At 39.6% G+C, this 22,998-nt stretch overlaps 1 protein-coding gene and 1 pseudogene across 2 annotated transcripts in view; one reads left to right on the forward strand and one right to left on the reverse strand.

Moving 5' to 3' along the window:
* The window catches only part of RERG (RAS like estrogen regulated growth inhibitor), a 98,504-nt gene that overhangs the window by 63,378 nt on the left and 12,128 nt on the right, over nucleotides 1-22,998 (reverse strand). The gene's annotated exons all lie outside the window — the stretch shown is intronic.
* On the forward strand, nucleotides 4,430-4,900 carry LOC109383128 (60S ribosomal protein L21 pseudogene; annotated as a pseudogene).

Genomic DNA, 22,998 nt, shown 5'->3' on the forward strand with positions numbered 1-22,998 from the left:
CATGAAGAAAGACATTTTAGCTGTAATTTTATTTTCCCTCAACCTAATATAACACCTGATGGAAAGTGACAGAAAGCAGCCCCAGTAATTTGTCAAGCATAAACTAAGTGCTGCCCAAATAGCCTCCATGTGATTTCCCAACATTTACTTCATTCCTAAGCAGACAAGCTCCCACCCTTTTTCTGATGGCTATCTTTATATAATATTCATTTCCCCCAAACAGTTAGATCTCATGTTGATTGCCATAATTGCCACAATATACATAAGTTGAACCCAAATTCTGCAATGTTTCAACAACTAGAGTATTCTTTGCTCCTGAGATAGGTAGGGTCTGTATTCTTAAAATAGTGTTCTTTAGCAACCAAAACCTCAAACATATTCCCTAAATAGGAACAGTATGAGCTGGGATGAAATTCTTTCACCTACAGCTTGATATTCTAAGACCTTCATTATCTTTCCATATTAAAAAAGTGTCTCTTCCATCTTGTTTGGAGAGAGGGGAAAAGCTTACCTCTGTTTGTCTGATTATATTTCCCTTTATGTAATCTGACCCTGGAGGATTCTACTGGAGGCTGACCCCACATATAGGAATTGATACTTGCTAGAGAAAATAGTTAGAAAGCACTGTTTTCAAAGAAGATGCTAAAATTCCAGAAATTGAGTTAAATGAAGAAGGATTTAATCTTGTGACTTGATCTTGGGCTTAAAGGACACAAGCATATTAAAATAATCTCTGTTGATACTTTTTTTAATGGAAATTAAGATTTATTGAACAATTTACAGAAAGTTTAAATATATGTGTAATTTCATATTTACTGCTCTATATAGATGTCCGTTGTCCCCATTTTACTGGAAATAAAACTGAGTCTCAAAGTTTAACTAACTAGCTAGTCAAAGGCCATGGAGTGACACAATCCCAGAGCACAATAATCCCAGCACTTTATCCTTTACTCCACACAATGCCGCTTTTACTAAGTTAGTTCTTTTAAATGAACAACTTTAGTGAAATGCCTTTGGAATATTGTGGTGAACACAGACTCTAGGGTCACAGCAACGAGTCACAACCTTGCATACATCTCTCCCCTTACACCCCTTCTTGAGTGTGAATCTGTGACTGGCTTCTAACCAACAGAACATGGCACAGGTGATGATGGGGTATCAATCTCCTACTTATGTTATTTAACATAAGACTGGAATGAGAAAGATTCCCTTGATGGCTTTGAAGATGTAAGCTGCCAAGTTGTGAGAAGGCCATGTGGCAAAGAACTGTAGGCACCTCTAGAGCTGAGAGATGTCCCTGGCTGACAGTCAGCAAGAAAATGGGGGCCTCAGGCATACAACTGTAAAGAAAGAAATTCTGTCAAAATCTTAAATGAGCTTGAAAGCAGGTTTTTCCCTAGTCAAGCCTCTAGATGAGAATGTACTCCAGCCAACACTTTGATTGAGACACTTAACAAGGAACCTACGTAAGATGATACTGGACTCCGGCCCATGAAAACTGCGATAATAAGTGGGTGTTGTGTTAGGTCACTAAATGTGTGGTAATTTGTTATGCAGCAATAGGAAACAAATGCAAATATCACCGTCTTTATAATATATGAGTCTTAGGCACATGAGGTACAAGGTACTACATTAAACATCTGTGAAGATTAAAGAGTTAAACTGCTTCTTCTAAGGCAAAGCACTCCTGAACAACTAGAAGTCAATCTGCTTAATGATACTCATCTGTGCCAATCTATAAGCAACATCCTTTCCACCCCCTTAAGGAATGCTGATGAAAGATGAGCTTTTAAAAGTTTCTCTATACGGCATGCAAGAGTTCCAGAAGCAATCAGAAGCATATTGGCATTGCACGTTTCAACATGAAACTTCATTCTCATCCATAGGCTGAGGCTTGGTTGGAAATTAGTCTTTTTTTTTTTTTACTTCCAAGATGGTAAGGGAAGTCAGAGTTAAAAATGGTCTTTCTCCTCATCTCTTCTATTCCTTCACCCCCGTCCCCAAATATGCAATAAACATTCTCTTGCTTCTTGGAGTGCAGGTTATCTTGATCCTCATGAGTTCTTCCCTTTACCATATGATGCTGTGAGATTCTGCACTGACGTCAACAGTTGCATTCTGAGCAACAGTGTGGGGGCTGAACAGGCTAATGTCTACAGGGGAGAATCATTTGTTTGCTTTGATGACAAGATACCTGAATGGACAATTGGCAGAAACAGGCCTCAGCACTCTAGTTCCCTCCCTGAAACAGCATTTTCTGCCACAATAATTTTAGACTTGTCTTACCACTCTAAGAACATAATATATTAGTTTGACAGCAAAAATAAGCATACAATAAAAACCCAGTAATAACAAAGACTCATTCCCTGAAGCTACAAATTAGTTGCTTCTGGCTGTTTTAAAGACTTGTGCTGATTAAAATTCAGCATTTGGGAAAACACTGCTATTTGCATTCACTCTCAGCTAAGACGAGGGAGTCAGGCAAGGAGCGAAAGTTTCAGTTATGCAATTGGAAAACAGATTTTAGAGCCTCTATTGTGGGCAAGGAACTAAACTAGGTTCTGGGCTGGGCAATGGCTCACAACCTTGGCTTCTCACTGAGATCACTAGGCGAACTTAAAAAAATGCCGATGCCTGGTCTAGAACATTACCTATAAGTGTTTAAAAGCTTCCAGGTATTTCCAATATGCAACCCCAGGTTGAGAGTCAGTGGACGCGGGAAGCAATATGGATATGGAAGAGCCTCAGGAAGTCTGCAGTTCAATTCAATTTAATGAATTAAATTTGAACCCTCAACAAACAATCAAAACACTCTTCCTTGAGAGGCTAATGGCTTCTGACCACCCTCTTTTCATCGTCCAAGCTTCTTTTCTCTGACTACCATTGGAGGACTAGTTCTCAGTGTCTTCCTCTCCTTTCTGACTCCTGGTAGTTGTCTGGGAAAACTCTACACTTTCTGTGAAGGAGATATTAAAAGAACTAATTTGTTCATTCATTCAGTCAAAAAAAATGTTTATTGAGCACCTACTCTGTTCTAGGGATTGTGCCAGGCACTGGGATACAAAACAAAAGATTTAGTTCCTGACCTAACAACTGGAATCTAATGGGAAAATAGCTGGGCCTTCAAACTATTAGCACGCTTTTTGCCCTAACAAGGTAGGGACAAAGTTCAGGAGGAAAGCTGCCTAAGGAGTGCAAGGTCTGATTAGGTAAGTTGAAGAACACTTCACAGGTAGAAACCGAGCTGAGGCTTGAAGGGTAAACATTACTTGGACAAGTAAACTGTCAAAGGGGATGGCTTCTTGTGGTTAGAATGGAAAACATGTACAAGGCTATGGATGCATGAAAGAGAATTGTGAGTGATGGACCATCTACTGTGAGTTTGTGGGAGTACAGGGAGTGTGGAAGAGAACTGAGGTGTGGAGCAGATACATCATGCTAAACACCTTAATGAGACCACAGGTCACCCATATCGGGTTCTTAGGAAGTGCCCACATTATCTGCACACTTTATTAGTGTTTTCCTATTTACACTTCATGGCAAACATATGGGCTAGATATAATTATTCCCGTTTATAAATAAGAGAACTGAGGCTCAGAGAGGTCAAGAGTGTTGTTCGAGCTTTGTAGGCAGTGGGGCCAGTTCTTACCTAGGGCTGACTCCAGAACTCAAGGATTGCCTGTTCCACTACACTTTTTCCCTTTGAGGAGAAAACGCAATACCGAGGCAGGTGCCACATTTATAACTGTGTAATAACCTGGCCTCCAAGGGGAACTCTTAGCCACTTCTCATTAGTTTCCTCTTTGGAGTTACTGAATTATGCTCTCTCCCCATCATGATACCCAATCACATATTGGTCTTGGGGGTACCTAGACATCAGGATTTTAAAATCTTCCCCACCTAATTCTAATGTGCACCCAATGGCTAAGAATCGATGGACGGGAGATGCAAAAATGGGTAGGGAAGCTCCTTAGGGACCTTGGAATTCAATTCAGTGACCATCTGCTCCTAGAACCCCTCACTTCCCTGTATCTCCTGCGGTCACAGTACCATCCACTAGGGGAAGATGCCTCATTTAGTGGTAAGAAATCTCTCCAATGCGTGAAAGCAATGGCATCATTTTTAAACTATAATAGGGTATCTTAAAAGGGAAATGCTGAGGGCTGACTCTTGGGGGAAAATGATGATTTTCAAATACCTTTGGGTATTATCAGGGTGTGGTAATTATGCAATCACTAGTGTGATCACAACATGAAGAAGTGAAGTTGCTTTTTCTTTTTCCTGTTCAGCTTTTATAGCAACCCATATTGTCTGGATGTTTGCTGGCCATACGCTCAAGCCAAAGATTTACCTTTCTGGGGAAACTTTTTTTAAAGTAATACACATTTGCTTTTCAGCCAGGACTGTCATCTTCCAGGAATTCGTCAAAATGACCAACACAAAGGCGAAGAGGAGCGGCCCGCTGTATGTTCTCCAGGCCTTTTAGAAAACATGGAGTTGTTCCGTTGGCCACATACATGGGACTCTACAAGAAAGGCGATATTGTAGACATCGAGGGAATGGGTGCTGTTCAGAAAGGAATGCCCCACAAATGTCACCATGGCAAAACCGGAAGGGGCTCTAATGTTACCCAGCATGCAATGGGCATTGTTGTAAACAGATAAGTTAAGGGCAAGATTCTTGCCAAGAGAAGTAATGTATGTATCGAGCATATTAAGCACACTAAGAGCCGAGATAGCTTCCTGAAACGGGTGAAAGCAAATGATCAAAAAAGGAAGGAAGCCAAAGAGAAAGGTACCTGTTTCGTCAGCCTGCCCCACCCAGAGAAGCACACTTTGTAAGAACCAGTGGAAAGGAGCCTGAGCTGCTGGAGCCCAGTCCCTATGAATTTATGGAATGAAAAGGGTAAAAAAACCCCAAAAAACTCTGCACTGCTAAAAATACTTCTCTTAATTGAATAGAAGTGTGGTGTCCCCTCCTCCAAAGAAATATTTAAAGAAAAAAAAATAAAAGTCATGTACATTTAATTCTAAAATTTTAAAGCTTCTCAGTAGGAAGAGGTAGAGTGAATATAAAAAATAGTTGACACCCATCTGATATGGTTACTTAGAGAATCTGGCTTTGAGTCAAAGAGATGTGGAAGAACAAAGGGAGCAGAAACAGAAGCAAAGAAGAGGGGAAGGAAGAAGAGAAGGAGGACAAGGAGGAAAGTGCTTGGTTCAGAAGGAGAAGCATAAGAGGTGAAAAAGAGGAAAGATTTGAAGGCTACTTCTTCACAGCCATATGGCATAAGTGACAAAGAACAGGCCCTGCTATTAGTGAAAATAAGCTACCAAAGTACCGGACTGTGCAGAAAATAACAAAGTATTTAATTATATAGTGACAGTTGCAGTGCTGGGGATTTCCCAGAGATTAATGAAGCAGCTGGGAAGAGTCGATGGCCCTGGGGACAGCCCAAATGATCCCAGTCAATGAATAATACCCAGGAAAAGCCTCTTTTTAACTATGCTATTAAGCAGAAAATGGAAGAGGACATGGGTGTTGTTTTGTTTTCTTCTTTTTCTTCCTATTAAAAAAAAATTACCAGAGGGGATAGATCGGTTTCAAGTAAGATTCCCACAGAGATAATTAGACTGTCTAGCTTACCTCTCGTTATTCAAGTCTCTTAACTATGGATAAAACCCTTTCCCTACCCTAGGTTAAACTGGGAGTTATGGCCAAGATAATTTTTAAGGAGGTGGGAATGGAAGAAGCATAGACTTTATAAAAATTGAGCTTTCTAGAGGTTATAGAACGAGCATTCAAGTCAACAAGTAGGATTAAAGTACAATGATGAAATCTAAGTAAAAGACACTACTCTTTTTGAAGAGCAAAGCTTACAAGTACCTGAGAATAAATGCAGTATTTAGCACAACAAAATGCTAACTATTAACATATTAATACAAAATAAATGTGATTTGACTGGCAGCCAGAAAGTTCTTCAGTACCATTATTGGTTTGCTCATGCTTCAGTGACCAGCCATAACTCTCAGCCCTTAAGTTTGTTAAGTAGAAATGTGAATTAAGGTCATACATATTTACTGCTTCTTGGTCATTTGGCTACTTTTAATTGCAAAACTAAATATGTTAAGATCCTTTTTTTGAGTTGTACTTGGAGAATTACAATTGAAGTAAGACTTTACTGTAATATCATATGGCTATATATTGTTTTCCTCTGAATTACCAGGAAACAAGCAAATTTTGGAGAGACAAAGAAACAAATACCAAAGGACCTAGAAAATTTCTTCCCATCAGAGAAATAAGAGAGAACACCATGTTGGGTTATAGAGATCCAGAGCTGGAATAAACTCTTAAACAGGCAGCAGTCTTATTTTAAGGATGAAGAATAGATATCCAGAGAGCTAGATTACTTACTTGCCCAAGGTCATAAGGCTAATTAATGGCAAAGTCAAGACCATAACTTCTGTCCACTACCCCCACCCAATTCAGTGTTCATGTATTCCCACCAGCGTGTTCTTTTTCTCACATGGCCAGCTTTAATGCCTCCTTAATGAAAACATGTTTAACTTTCATGCTGTAATAGAATAGACTTTGACAAAGGATAAGAAAGCACACTCTGCTCAAAGTTCCAAGCTTGGGTAACCACTGTTACATGGAGAAGGTCACAGTGTCTCTACAGATATATTCAAGAAGTTACATAAACACATATACAAAGATTTCTAATCTATTAACGTTCTTCTTTGATCATCATGCATGAAGAAATGCCCAGAGAAGAGACAATGTAAATTATGTCAGTGAAAAGGGGATGGTCTTTGGGATCCGTTCTTGCTCCACCACTAGCTCCTACCCTGAGCATGTCATTTATCTTTTCTCAATTTTGGCTTCACCAATACATGGAGATATATTTTACATACTATGTGTGAAGATTAAAATGGGATAACATTTAAATTGTAAATATTTAGCACATAATGGGTGAACATAATGTGTACTTACGCCAATATCATATTAAAATTGTAATAAGATTTTATTTGCTCTTCTTTAAAAGGGCTTTTCCAGCCAAAATTAAAATTCTTAGAGAAAAATAAATGTTCTACTTGAGAGAAGGAAGGATTTATTATTGCTTCCACAGCTTTTCATTCTCCATTGGCGGGAGTTAAGAAAACACTCCAAACGCCCATGTCCTCTCAGAGGAAAGAGAGAGATCCCTTGATCTCTTGACATCAGTCAGCAAAGGAAGCCATGGCGTCCCACATTGTGCCTCCTCCCAATATGTCAGATAGAAATTTCTGTGATGATGGAAATATTTTATATTTGCACTGTCCTAGCTGGATTATTGAAATAGCCTCCTAACTTGTTTCTTTGTTCTTACCCTTGTTTTCAATCCCTCCTTCTCAAACACACACCATATTGCATTCTTAGCATAGAAATTAGAGTCGTACTATTAAAACATAAGTTATAGCATGTCATTCTTTTGCTTCAAATATTCTAATAGCTTTCATTCTAATAAGAGTCAAAGTCTTACAGTGACCTATAAGAACCTATACGGTTTCACCACCCCCAAGAATGCCTCTGACCTCTTTCCCTTTCTCCATTCCATTCCATTCCATTCCACTCCATTCCATTCCATTCCATTCCACTCCACTCCACTCCACTCCACTCCACCCCACTCCACCCCACCCCTCTCCTCTCCCCTCTCCTCTTCCATTAAACTGGACTCCTTCCTTGGTGTCCTTGTATACATAGGATCTTTGCACTTGCTGTCCCCTTTGTCTGGAGTGCTCTTTATTCAGATAACCAGCTGACTCACTCCCTCACTTTCTCCAGATCTTTGCTTAAATGCAGTCTTCTCATTGAAATCTCTGACCACTCTGTTTAAAATTGCAGCCCTCAACACTATTTCTATTCCTATCTTTTTCCCCCATTATAGCCATCATCATCTGACATAATGTACATTGTAGATATTTGTTTTCTTATTATAGCTCTTCCCCTTTAGATGCAAATTCTATTGCTTTTAACTACTTTGTTCATTACTGTATTCCCAGAGCCTTGGATTGAGGCTAATATATTATAGGTGGTAAACAAATATTGGTTGAATAAATAGTTCTATAGATAGAGTATTATAAAGAAGGGGCTTCTGGGAAAGGAACTTGCATGACCTTCACTAAAAGTGAGGGCTCAGAAGGAGAGAGCATGGTGAATCCCATCCTCAAAAATTCATAGAAAAGGCAGAAAGCCACAGCCTCCTAATTATCACATATTTCAGCAATAATACAAAAAATTAAGAAATCTGTGTGATTTTTTTAGACTATGTACATCCCAAATATGCTATTTTCATAATCATCTACCCATTTCCTAGTAGCAATCTAAAATGTTACTTTTCTTAGTAAGACAGGAAGGAGTTGAGGATACACTATATAGAGTCCATTTTGGGGATGAGATTGGGGGCTTCAAAGAACTATAGGAATTAAAGCAGATGATGATAGTTTAAATAAAGGCTGAAAGCACCTTAGGTCCATAGGACCCACTGTAAGGGACCTAGAAAAACATAGGAAGCCAACTTGGGTCTACAGTGGGTCCTCAGGGTTTAAACAGTAGGAAGACCTTTAGGCGCTCCAACACCTCAAAGCAAATGTCATTGGTAATGGGTACTGCCACATCATAGTTCTATGTTTGTGCAAAGATGGTAAAATATTCCTTAATTTGTAAGTTAATCCAGTTCTGGTACTAGAACCAAAGAGAGTTTTTAATATTTGGAATAGCCAGGTTAAACAGCTGAAAACATAAGGGTAGATAAAAGCAAGAAGAAAGATTCCTGGTTTAAGACCCTAATAATGGACAGAGCTAAAGATAGGCAATACAAAAGAGGGAATGAAAGCATCTGGAACAAGTGTATTCATTTTCTGTGATTGCATAACAAGTTGCGGCAAACTTAGTGGCTCAAAACACCCTTTATTATCTCATAGTTTCTTGGGTCAGAAGTCTAACCACACTGCGCAGGGTTTCATCAGGTGGCAGTCAGTTGTCATTTGGGACTGTGGTCTCATCAGAGGCTTAATTTGGGAAAGGTAAACTTCCAAGCCTATTCAGGTTGTAGGTAAAATTCAATTCCTTGTAGTTGTAGGACTAAGGTTCTTTTTCTTTTTGCTGGCTATTGGCCAGTGGCCACTCTCAGCTCCAGCTCCTAGAAGTTACCCATAATTCCTTGTCATGTAGCCCTTTTAAAGCATGGCACCTTATTTCTTCAAAGTCAGGCAAGAGGGTCTCTCTCACTCCAATCTGCTAAGACAGGGCCTCATATAATGTAACTTAATCATAGAAGTGACATCCCATCACTCTTGCCATTTTCTATTAGTTAGAAGTTACAATTTCTGCCTCAACTCAAGGGGAAGTGACATGACTCATTAGGGGTCCTCTTAGTGTGTGTGTGTCACACCCATGTAAGCATCATCATAGATCTCCAATCATATTGAGTCACAGTCCATTGCCATACATGATAGCATGGATCTATGTGTAGACTAAGAAATGACTTACAGATTCTAGATGTGGAAATGATTATTTTAAACAGTAAATCTTCCCTCTACTTCACTATCCTTCACTTATACAATCAAGGCATTAGCTTCTGTTGATTATACCTTCCTAAAACCTCTTAAATCTGTCCATTTTCTCTTTAAAGCACTCACCATTGTGTCAAGGCCATCGCCATCCCTTGGTGGGGACTACTGCAATTAGCCTCCTAATTGGTCTCTCTACCCCTCTGCCTCTGTCCCACCCCCTGTATAATCTATTCCTCACATGAAAGGAATATAAATCTGATAACATCACTCCCTGATTAGAGCTCTTTATTAGCAACCTGTCACATTTAGGTTAAGTTATAAACTTCTTAACATGACCTGATTTCTGCTCACCTTTCTAGCCTCCCTTAACCTCCATGATCCAGCCAAGTTACCTATTTTTTTTTTTTTTTGGTTTTCAAAAGTTCCATATTTTCTCTTGCCTCCACTCTTGCTATGCAATTTCTTCTGCCTGAAACACATCCCTATTCCCCCGCCCTTCAACCCGCACTGCCTTCTCCCCCAGCCAATCCTGACTTGGCTAATTCATACTCATCTTCAGCTTTGTGATGTCTGATGCCCCCAACCTAAGTTCAGTGTTGCTTCTGTGTTTCCCCATAGAAGCACGCACTACCTTTATCCCGGCACTTCCTGCTTTGTCAGGATTTGTCTGCCTGGTTAGCTGCTCAACCCCTGAGACAGTGATTCAACCTAGTGGCTGCTGAGTATTTGTTGAATGAACAGATGCCAAGTTTTATTGTAAGCAGCTAGCCTGCCACTGTCCCAGATGCCTTACACTCCGTTTATTTTCCAGTTGAAAAGTATGAGGAGATAACTATCACCCATGCAATAACTTTTTATTTTGAGATAATTTTAGACTGACAAGCGTTGTAAAAATAGTACAGAGCATTCTGTATGCCCTTCACTCACATTCATGTGATGTGAACATCTTATATAACCATAGTACAATGAAAGAAACTAAGAAATTAATATTGGTACAACACTATTAACTAAACTACAGATTTTATTTGGATTTAGCCAGTTTTTGTGATAACCAGCCATTTCTTTAAGAATTCTGGTTCTTTTTATTGGACAATTATACCTGCCTCTCTGAACACTGTGATAGTCTTAACTCAATACCCATTCCCATACTCTCCACACTGGAGTCCTCTCTTCTGTTTACCTCAAATAAAGACAACTTAAAATGATGGTTTTAGAAACCTATATGGGTTCATGACATAATAATGGACATATGGCAATACAATATGGCAGAAAATGTATTGAATTTAGAGCTGGGAGACACTCCTGGTCATCTGACATTTTGACTCTGGGTCTGGTTTGGATAGAAAAGATATTGCAAGTAAGAGAAATTATAAATATTGCAAACGAGGGAAATCTGCCTAAGAACATTTGGCTATCATTTTCCCTGCATGCGTTTTCATGTTCCCAAATTTCTGTGGTAGGCAAATGATTCAGGTTATTATGCTATAAAAAGGAGGTTGGCTTCCTTTTTATTCTCTACTTTCCCATCCCTCCCCCTACGCGGATTTGAATCTGAGATTTCACTTTACCAGGAGGAAGACAAAGTAAGTACCTTTACAAGAACAATCAAAACAACGACTCACAAACTCGGTGCAAAGATTTAAGATGACTTCCCTGTTTTGAGAACCTTCAGGGGATTATGCTGAATCATATGCTGAAAGGTGAAGAGGAGAGAGTGTGCAGCTGGAGGACATCTACACTTTCCTGACACACAGTCACAGGAGCCAGGCTGGACTCTAAATAACAGACAGTGACTTCCTTCAACAGCACAGTCCAGGCCAGCCATTAGGGAACAAAGGCAAAGACACTAAGTGTGATGGCAAAGGATCATTCAGAAGTCACTAGAAACTGATCTCTTGACATACTCTTCTCCTACTCCCTCACATAGTCTGCGGCTCCCCAGTTCCCAAAATATATGTTTTCCCCACAGGACCTATTATTTTGACCATAGGTTTTATTGGGCTGAATGTTTTTAATTAAAAATGAAAAAAACCCCAATCTCCTGAAAAAAGTTGTTCAGTGAAATCTGTACTAGGAATGCTTCGCTCTTTTACTAGTATTCCATTACCTCAGATTCACGCACTATATATACAGCCTTGGTGTTGTTTCAAAGCCTGGAGCTCATCTCTTCCAGGAACACTTAACATGATGTCCAGTGCACAGATGCCAAGAAAGATGTTCTATTTTGCTTTATTGGTTAAGAGCAGTTCTGTTGACAACAGCAGGATCTCTTGCTATGTCCGTTTTTCACCCTCTGGTTGCTGTAGGATACTGTGCTGTCTGACCACTGAGAACTTGATGAAACCCACAGAGAAACTATAACTGGTGGTGTTAGATTTCCACAGGCATCTCAATATCCACTATCTCTGCAAGACCAATTTCCGGGTTGCCAGGTGGCATATGATAACTTATATCAAGAATTCACCCCTTCACATCCATCAGAAATTGACAGTTTTTGTTTTGTTTTGAAAATATCTACGTGTATTAACTTCCAGGACATACTCTGTGGAAAAGTTCAATATACTAGCCAGAAAACTAGAGAGCTTATCAAATTAATGCTTGCGAAGTGCCTTGCGTAAAGCTCTTCTGAACATCATTATAGTCATGGCTAGTGAACAAATCTCTGCTGAAATGGAAAGATTCTAATTAGCCACCTAGAGATGGTGGCAGAATTGAGGAGATTCCCACAATGCCTTTGGGAGTGTTGCTTTTGGTAAGGTCCAGTAGGGCTGAGGACAAGCCTAAGGTGGCAGACATGGAATGCGGTGCAAACTTTGCAGGCCCACCTCACCTCCCCTTCCTGCCTGGTACACAAGTAGCACTGCCCCGAATGCCAACAGTACCTAATTAGGAAACAAAGACTTGGATCAACAGAGAGAGGCCACTGTTAATCTCTCAGTCTTCTCTGCCCACTCACTTTCTTCCTGCTAACTAGGTGGCCTTCGCCATGTTCCACGAATGATTCTGTAACCACCCATGAAAAATCTCCACTCATCTTGTTAATGCACAGCAAGCTTGGCTGTGATTTTGTTTTGTTTTGTTTTTCCCCTGTTGGTTTGGTTAATTACCTAAATCTACTAGCATTAATTTGTCTCAAATTGAACTGAGGTCCAAAGAAAATCAGTTCAGGAAGGTGGGAGGCAAAGAGTGCTGGTTGCCATATGGCACCGACTCAGGCAAGTAGGTATCTAGAAGTTGCATCACTAGTGATACATATACGGTTAATATCTCATCCTCCTCCCCAGACGGCTCACAGCTTCAGTTCCCATCCTACGTTCTTGTCCCTGAATCATGGTTTAAATTGGATGTATGACAAACTTAAGGGGAAGAGCCATTCAGTCAGATGGCTTTCTGTTTTGTGTATCTTGCAATACTATACAAGCTGAATGGATAAGCATCTGGGGTGGGAGGCACATAGCCACCCACCCCAGGGCTCTATTGGGCTACTCACAGACCTCATCCAGAAAGACACCCCCAGAGCTGATTGTGTGACCTCTTGCCTACCTGATGAACATGATCCAATAACTTCCCTCCTTCTTTCATGACGTTGAAATCTGGAAAAGGTTTGGCACTTCCTCCACAAGTTTACATGAGTGAGCCCTCTCTAGTCAACAATTTATTGAACAGGATTCATCTTAAGTCAAATGAGAAAGCAGCCCAGTAGTAGAGATATGTGGGAATGAGCATGTTGCCCATCCCAGTGAAACGGTGTGGGTGCACAACTTTTATTTATTTATAGAAAGAAAAAGAACATTTCATTTTACCCAGGCACAGCTTTTCTGGCTGAAGAGATGACCCTCTTGGACAGAGATAACTAACATTACCAGCTCATTACCAGGCGGGCAGAAACATGCTAGAAAAGGACACCTTGTCTATTCTTTCCCCCTGAAGAAATATTTCTCAAGCAGTTGCAACCCCAAGCATGGGCTTTAATATAACGACTGTGTTCAAGTTTAAAGCATTGGTGTGAAGCTCAATCAGGATTCCTCTGCTTCCAAGGCTGTAGACCTTGCACCAAAAATATGCTAAAAGTCCACTTAAGTAAATGCATGAATGAAGGGAAAGCTTTTGATAACTGATGAGCGTTTCGTTTACACTGAAAACAAAACCCATGCCACCTCTCTGGGGTGAGAAATTGTTTTTAAAGACCTTTAGAAGTGGCAATTCCCCAATTACTACCCGTAATTCATTCAGAGAAAGGGATTTTATACATAATTCTACTAGAGAGGAAAGGCTGTTCTTCAGCATTCGTAGTACAGTTTATGTTTTATAAATACTGTGCAATCCTTCTTAATTGCTGCCACTGAAATGAAACAGTCCTAGGTGAGAATGAGAATGAGAAGAGCAACAAGAAAGGCCAAGAGTGAGAGTGAATGGTTCTAATCATACAACAGTCAAACCTCTTCATCTTTGGCATCTCAAGGGACCACGGGCCTCTTCAATCACAGATCAAGGGCTTCAATCTCATGTATAACATCAATCACTGACACGGAGCGTTTATTAGCTGCCAGGCACTGTTCTAAGTATGTACATGGATTATTCCATGTAATACTTACAGTGACAACTGAGACAGTCTTTTACTCTCTAAATATTTACTGAGCACCTAAAATGAGTCAAACCCTAGTCTGGGTGCTGGGGCTACTGCCCTGATCAAAACACACAAAAATGCCTGCATTCTGTAGCTTACAATCTAGTGCAGCCAGGAAGCAGTGTGGCCAGCATTTGAATCCAAGAAGCCTGGCTACTGGGCTGTGAAGTTAGTAAAGTTATTAGCAGGTATCATGAAATGCGGTCTCTTCAGAGAGTCATGAGAATCTCATAAATCACAAATAGCTAAACACGAAACACTTGGGAGACATTTGTGTTCTGTGCTTAATGTGCTGAGATTAATCTATTCTTGATTGGAACAGGATGAGCTGGGCCTGAAACTGAAAAGAGGTAGCATTGGAGTCACAACAGCTGGGTTCAAGTACTGGCTCTGCTATTTATTACACGTACGCTGTAGGCACGTTGCTAAACCTCTCTGAGCCTCCATTTCCTTACATGTAAGAGAAAAGTTATAATAATACCTAATTTATTGCATCATGGTGAGCTATTTAAATGAGATATGGTAAATAAAATACTTTGCACAGGGCTGGCTGAGTGGCTCAGTTGATTAAGAGCTCGCTTAAGAGTTGGAGCTCTGAGCAACAGCAGTTCGATTCCCGGCCCGAGCTGAGCAGCCGCTGAGCTGCCAACAGGTGGCAAGATGGCTCAGCTAAAAAAAAAGAAAAAATATCTTGCACAGTGCCTGGTGTTATATAAAGTAAACCATTTTTATTATTTGCTGTGTATGGACCCTGAAACTGAGAGATCAGGATATCAGAAACTAATTTAATTTACCTTAGGAATGTGAGGCCTGTACTTTATACATTCCTGACTACACAGATCGAAGCAGAACAGAAGTCTGCAGCAGTCTGTCTTCAGTGTGTGTGTGTGTGTGTGTGTGTGTGTGTGTGCATGGGTCAGGCAGTGCAGAGAGAAAGAGGGGAGGGCTGCCCTGTACTGCCTATGGGCACCAGTTAACCTACCTCAGATACTATGCCTCCTTTATCAAGGAGACTGAGTCTCACATCCTGTGTCATCAGCTTTGCTTCCTTTAGGTCTGTCGCCTCAGAAGGGCCAGGTTACCCAAGGACCCCAGAAAGCAAAGGTGCCTATAGATCATGAACTGCTTTGTCTATGAGGATGTCACTTGGCCTGGCTGTCCCACATCTGGTGCCTCAGTTCTCTTTAACTTCACAAAATCTGGCTCTATTTTCTTTGCTCTCCATTTTCCTATCCTCTCCCTTCGTGAGAATGTGTCCATTGATAAATCCGTATGGTTTGATCTACCGTTGGTGGCCTCCTTGCCTACATGCACAGTTCTCAAAGGCACCTTCTCTGCCAAGAGAGGTGCAGGGTTCAAGTCCACTCAGGCCACGTCTCACTCAAGTGGTCACTCGGCGTGATCAACTAGACTTGGAAACTGACTAGCTATGACTCAGGATGCTGGTCATCCCCATTCATTTGGTCTTCTCCAAGTCTGATTTGGACTCCATTCCTGAGTTTTCACAGCATATTTTGAAATTCATGGGAAGGGGGAAAATGTATACAGAGACTCAGAGACCTTGTGCTGTGAAAGCACATATTGATTCTCAGCAGTCTATTACTATTTGAAATCAAACCTTCTGGGAGCTACGCTCAGCTTTCATGCATAAGAATCCAAATTATCACAAATCTAGTGCCCTACAACAACACAAGTTTACCACTTACACTTCTGTGCGTTAGAAGTCTGACACAGGTCACCAGGGCCTCTCTGAAGGCTTTAAAGGAGAACCCATTTTCGTGTCTCTTCTACCTTCCAGAATCCACTCACAATTCCTGATTAATAGTCCCCTCCTGTATCCTCAAAGCCAGCAACATTACATCTCTGCCACCATTCCTTCTTGTCACATCTCCCCCTGGCCTCAGACTCTGACCTCACCTGGGAAGGTCCTTCACTATTAGGGAATCAGGTGATTCGGTTGGGCTCACCTGGACAATCTAGGAAAATCTCCCCATCTCAAGGTTCATACCTTCAGTTAAACCTGCAGTCACTTTTGTCATGTAAGGTAACACGCACAGGTTCTAGAGATTAGGACATGAACGTATTTGGAGCAGTTTATTCTGCCTCTCACATTCCTCTCTCTGGCCACCAAAAGGAACTCTACCTGCAAATACACTCATGCCATCCTAAGGTCCTTAGTATTCACAACTCATTGCAGAATCTACTCAAAGTTCAAAATCTCATCTAGACCTCCTCAGTTCAAAAGTCTTAAATCTCATTATCTACCTTACCTAAATCAGGTATGGGTGAGGTCTTGGGTAGCAATATAAGATAGGAGTTTCCCAATGCAAATGTTTAGAAATAATGCAATTGTTGTTTCCACAGTCTACACATTTTAATCAAATATATCCTTTTGGTGATGGCATTCTGAGGCATGGTTACTGAAAAGACCATAAGTGCTTTTTCTTTTTTTTTTTTTCTTTTTCCTGCCTGCCCTGAAATTATCTACTAAGTGTCATTTCAATCTTCTCATTCTTACTGCAATTCTCTACTTCTAGGTTGGAGCTAGTCACATGTTTTTCTTATATTCCTATATTCTAGACTAGTGTCCTGCCACATATGGAGAAAAAGCTAAACATGAGACTATATAGAGACTAACTATTAAGCCGATCAGTATCACAACATTTTCCCTAGGTTTAAAATACTGAAGACACTACTACTCTTCACAGTTGGTTTAGGCTGATGATTTTCTGGAGTAGCACTCTTAGCCAGCACGCGCACACACACACGCAGCACGCATGCACATTCATCAAGTAACAGTAGAGATTTGAAAATTATCTAATTTAATCTAATGGCTCTTCCATGTCTTTAAAATGTGAGCTTGAGAAATTCTGTTTGATTCTACCTTTATGTTCATAGAAAAAGCGTTCCAAAATGAACTTGATATTTCCTGGCAATTTCTTTCTTTTTGTTTGCATTTGCTCCTCGATAAAATGAAACACTTGCACTGTAATAAAATTGCTTTACAGCAAATTTTGGGTCATTCAAACCAGAACATATTAGAAATAAAACCTACCAAGAGTGTGAATGATAATGGAACTCGGCACAAGATGCACAGGACTTTAAATAAATATGGCTGAGCAGACAGACAAGGGTATTTGGTAGACTATAATGAATACGAGTATACAGTAGGTGACCAGGTAAGATAAGAGTGTTTACTTACTAACTATGGCAAAGCTACATTGCATAAATAAAAGATAATTTTAAACTCTTGTTTCATGATACCTTCAATTAAACACTTTTACAAAGGCTCATGTTTTCTTGTGACGGTTGGTTTGAGGAATTTCTTAATTTGTGTGGAACGAGACCTTCTTTATACTGATTCTGAAAAAAATGACATGAGAAAATGATATGTAAAGTTTCCATTTTGCCATCAAGTCTGTTTATGACAATTATGTGTCTGAAACGGCACCACCATAATGTAATTTTGAATAATGAATTATGGAATCAAAAGCAGTCATCAACTAAGATGATAGTGGTCCTTTGCATTTATGCAAAGTATCATAGGCTTTAACAGTATTTATTGACCTAGAAGTCTTCAGCAATAATTAGTCATGAATTATTCATGGCAGATAAAAGATCTCTCGTTATCTGATGGGATCCAATCCTACCCAATCTTTTCTCATAAAATGTTTGAAGGCTTCTGGCATTTTGCCCTATGTAGAAGCCTCGTTCTTTGGTTCATAAGAACATCTTGTATTTCAGTGAAGAAAAAACACCCTCCTATTGTGATAAATAATGAAGGAAATCTCTGTAATCCAATATTTTTAACACGTATCATCATTTAAAATTGTTGACTTGACTATACATTTTCCTAAATGTTGACATGCTAGGACGTTCCTGTTTTTAAAAGCTTCTGAGTTTTGCTTTTGGGCCTCTTCCAGGTCAAATTATCAACGTATCCTCCCTTTCCACTGAGGATGTTTAACACACTTCACATTTTTCACATATTAAATGTTAAGCTCTTCCATCTTTCTTTACAATTTCCACCCTCCTCCCTTACAGCCCCCTTCACATAGTACTGGACCTCAAAAGCCAAATAAGAGGCTTTAGAATGAAACCATAGGCATAATTTGAATAGAAATATTATTTTAAAATTGAGTTGAACAAAAATGTAATATGAGACTATAAGATCTCGTAATAGTTTAATTACAGTTTCCTCTGGTTCCTCGCTTTTCTCTAGTAATGGTTCAAGCAAAGTAAAGTAATTTTCACAGTTACTGATTAATCTAAATGAATGTCCCTCAGTAGCAAGAAAGAGAAGACAAGAGAGGGAGAGGGGAAGAAAACATTTGTTGAGCACCTACAACTGCGCATGGCATTTTGTTAGAAATGCTCTGAGTATTGTGGATAAACACACAGACACCAGAGGCAAACTGCCTGGGTTTGAATCCTAGCTCTCCCAGAATCCATCACTATCTGTGGGACCCTTGGCAAGTTACTAACTTACTCCTCTGGACCTCAAACTCCTCATCTGTACAGAAGGGATAATGAGACAGCCAGATTTATTTGCTGTGATGATTATCTGAATTCATATGTGTCAAGACCTGTAAGAGTTGTTGGCTTATCGTCAATGATATAAGCATTAGCTAATTATTTTGATTGCTGATTTTATTATACATCTCTTGGTTTTGGTGCACAAAAGCCCTAATGTAAGATGGCTATTATCAGTAAAAATCTGCATTTTACTGAAGAGGAAGCTGTAGTGCACCGAAGTTAAGTGAGCTGAACATGCACACAGTTAATTAAATGGCCTGTGAGACTGGACTCCAAAGCCGTGCACCTGCCACTGAAGGAGAATGAGAGCCGATGAGCTAACTCTGGGAAGCGTTCAGAGGGCCTTTGCTGTGGCTGAATCAGCAAGATCCCGAAAGCGCTCCTCCCTTCCTAGCCATAACTTGGTTCTTATTCCTTGCTTTTATCACTTTGTTGTCCTTTCCCCCCTTTTAATTCCAACAGTAATGACATATGTGAACTGGTATGAAGAAAACATCAGAACTTTGCAAGATAAAAAATAAGAGGGAAAGGTGTTCTCACCATAACAATCCTACTGAGCTAACAGTATCTTAGCTTCACTGCCTCCTCCAAGGCCTCCTCAAGTATTTCCCACTGATTTCTCTTCCTCTCATCAAGTCCTAAAACACTTATGGCCTGAACTAAATTGCTAGAACATTGTCTGATATATGATCTAAAATCCTTACTTGCACATACCTCAACATATAAATTACTGATAATGAATAGTTTATTAGATTTCAGCTTTTGAAAACTCATAATGAGCTCTATCCTTTCTTGAAGGCTCTCCTGTATCCTTCCCCAAATTATCTTTTCAAATGTGTCCTGAGCCCGAATTGAATAAAAAATGAACCATTCTGAGATCTGCAGCTTAGTTGTATTCATGTCATATAATTGGCATTGTGTCCATGTCAATTTCCTGGTTTTGATATTATGTTTATGTAAGATGTTATCATTGGGGGAAGCTAGGTGAAGGGCATGAAAGAACTCTCTGTACTGTTTTTGTAACTCTAACAATTTTTTAAAAATATAATATTTCAGATAAAAATTTGTAAAAATCAACCATTCTGCTGGAACAAAAACTACCACTACCTGATTTCTAATTGTAAGTCGTACATGCCCAACAAAACATTATAAGGCCCCTGAAAACAAGGACAATCATATAGTCTCTGGATTTCTCCCATAAATATTGACATTGTATTGGGCCTTTGAGGGAGGACAGAGAGGGTGGAGGAGTTGGGAACATAGGAGGAATTTTATAAATATTTGTAAATTAATAAGAGTAAGACATAACAACTAATGGGTTAAATTTTGGGACTTAAGGATTTAAATGCATAGTGACTGTCTTGCTGATTTCACCTCTTTTGGAACACTGCTTGAAAAACAGATTCCAGATATAAAATATTTGAATGGAAAAACAGTCCCAGGCATTGGAACAGATAACCATTACTCATACTACCATGTGTAGTTGACTCTTCCTTTAAAACATCTAACTCAACGTATATCGCCAAATGATTAGGAGGCTGGCTCAGCTGTTAGGTTCAGTCATAATTTATGGGGGCCTTAATACAAAAATAAGTCAAATACTTTTCAGACAGATAAATATTCACAATATTTTATTCTCTTTTGATTTTGACTTCACCTCTTCAACTACTGCATACAACAAAAAAGAACATTTAAAAATACTTTTTAAAAGAAAGGGAAATGTATCATCAAGAAAAAGATGTTATCTTTCTACCCCAAACAGTGGAAACTTATGAACTTTTCTTAATACTGCATCTCTGTCTACACAACCATTGCATAAGTTTTATAAATGACACTGTCAAAGAGTAATTTAAAATCATTTTTTCCCCAATGTTGGGGAAAGAACAACTATCCTACTTTAATTTGGTTATATAATACATTAGCCTTAACTTGACTGGATGGAGCTTGGTGTTAATAAGCTGAAGGTTATGGGTGCAGTTCCTGTGTGGTCTACTTAGCTTCTCTCAGTAGAAAACGTGGTACCATGGTCTTGGACTATATGTTTAACCCCCAGACGCTTAACACTGCAGCTTAGCCCAACTCATGCTCGCTATTGCCAAACAGCGCAAAGTATCATCTTAAAACCAAAGCTCAGCATGTCACAGTTGTTGAGGCTTCCACCTTTTTTTTTTTTAAACCCAAACTTACCCTACTGTGGTGTGAAGGAAAAATTCTAGTCTTATGGAACCACAGACAAGCCTTCCATTTGCTCCACCCAACAGAATACTTTTTGGCTCATTTAGCCTTCTCCCACTGGAATATTAGCTTCATGGAGGTAGAGAGCTTGTCTGTTTTGTTTTCCACTGCATCATCAGTATAACAGTGCCTAGTACTCCATGTTTATTACATGAGGCTCACAAAAAAAGTTATATGCTTTCTCAAAGCTGAAAACACATAATTTCAAATGGAAATTGAGTCTTTAGCAAACTTAACACAAGGGTTTCCAAAATGTGGTTCATCAGCATCATCTGGGAACTGGTTAGAAATACAAATTCTCTGGCCCTTCTACAGGCCTCTGGAATCAGAACCTCTGGGGATAGCATCCTGAAACATACATTTTCACAAGCCCTCCATGTGATTCTGAGGCAGGCTACAGTTGGATATCTAACAACAAAACCAGTGAAGAAAACCCTTTCCTGCACTCAGTTCTGATTTGCAGGAACAGTTCCAAATTACATAAATTCAGCCACGTTAGCACAGAAGTATACATACATATCTTGGAATGAATTTCTGGAAAGTGGCTTTCCAAACAGAATAGATATTTGGACCAATAAACATTGACCACTGTTACACACTTTATATAGCAATGTACCTTGAGCCCTAAGACAAGAATCTGAGACAGCCACAACCAATGTTAGATAAAATATTAAACAAGGGATTATAACTGTGAGACTTCCTCCCAGGTCACCCTTTTCATGGAAAATCTAAACAGAATTTGTTTAATGAGCATAGAAGTAATGTGATAGGGTGTGAAGGTCCCGACACCAAGAGCCACAGACCTTTGTTTTTCTTTACTAACTTTATTATCCAAAAAAACTCACTGGGATTCTTCATCATTTCAATGAGCTAAATAATACCAAAGCAAAAAATTCTATGATTCAATAAGAGCATCAAGGGCCTATAATGTTCCCAAACTCACATATCTCTAGATGACAGAAAGTAGGGAGGGATGGGACCTATGCTGGATCCAAGAGGCTCCTGACAAGCCAGAAGAATAAAGGAAATCTAAGAGGCTGAAAGGAAACTTCTGCACCTGGGTGAAACATACACATATTCAAGTACATATTTGGGAAGATTTGACTCAGCAACAGCACATATTAAAAAAAAAAAAAGACTTCATCTGCAGTAAACTCCCCAGCATCCCACATTGCATCATCCACTGTCAACCTGAAAGCCACAATGACTTTAGGTTGTCTTAGCAGAAGTACAGTTGTGCTCTGATCTGGTCTGTTCCCACATCTGAAATGTCTGCATTCATTTCCACAGCCCACACTTGCTGGAGTGCATGGGTAGAGTGGAGCAACAGGGATAGTAGTGTGCCTAGAAACCATGGTCTCTGTAGGGCAAACTAAGTCAGTGTGATTAACTAAGCTCCGGAAGCGGAAACTCAGGCATGGGTTGAGGCATGTTAGTTAGCCAGCTATCCTCAAATATGTTAAGGGCTATCATAAGAAAGAGGAATTTAAAGAGCTCTATGTAACTCTAATGGGGTTAAACTTAAGTCAATGAGTAGAAACTAATGAACAGCCTTGGGTTCCCATGAAGGGAAAGCAACAAACAGAAAGAGTTGTTGCAATGGTTTTATGAGCCAATTTGGCTGGGCTATCATACCCAGTTATTTAATCAAACATTAATGTAGGGGTAGGTGAAGGTATTTTGTAGATGCAGTTAACATCTACTGTCAGTTGACATTAAGTAAAGAAGATTAGCCTTAATAATGTGGGTAGAACTCATCCAATTACTGAAAGGCCTTTAGTACAAAAACTGAAGTTTCTCAGAGTGAAAGAAATTCTGCCATAGGATTGCAACATGAACTCTTGCGTAAGTTTCCAGTCTGCCAGCCAGCTCTACAGATTTTAGTCTTGCCAGTCCAGGTAGATAGGTAGATAGATAGATAGATAGATAGATAGATAGATAGATAGATAGATAGATAGATAGATAGATAGATAGATAGACAAACAGATAGACAGACAGATAGACAGACAGATAGATAGATAGAACATGTGTGTGTCCTATTGACTC

The sequence above is a fragment of the Hipposideros armiger genome, unplaced genomic scaffold (assembly GCF_001890085.2).
Source record: "Hipposideros armiger isolate ML-2016 unplaced genomic scaffold, ASM189008v1 scaffold_76, whole genome shotgun sequence".
Taxonomy (NCBI): Eukaryota; Metazoa; Chordata; class Mammalia; order Chiroptera; family Hipposideridae; genus Hipposideros; species Hipposideros armiger.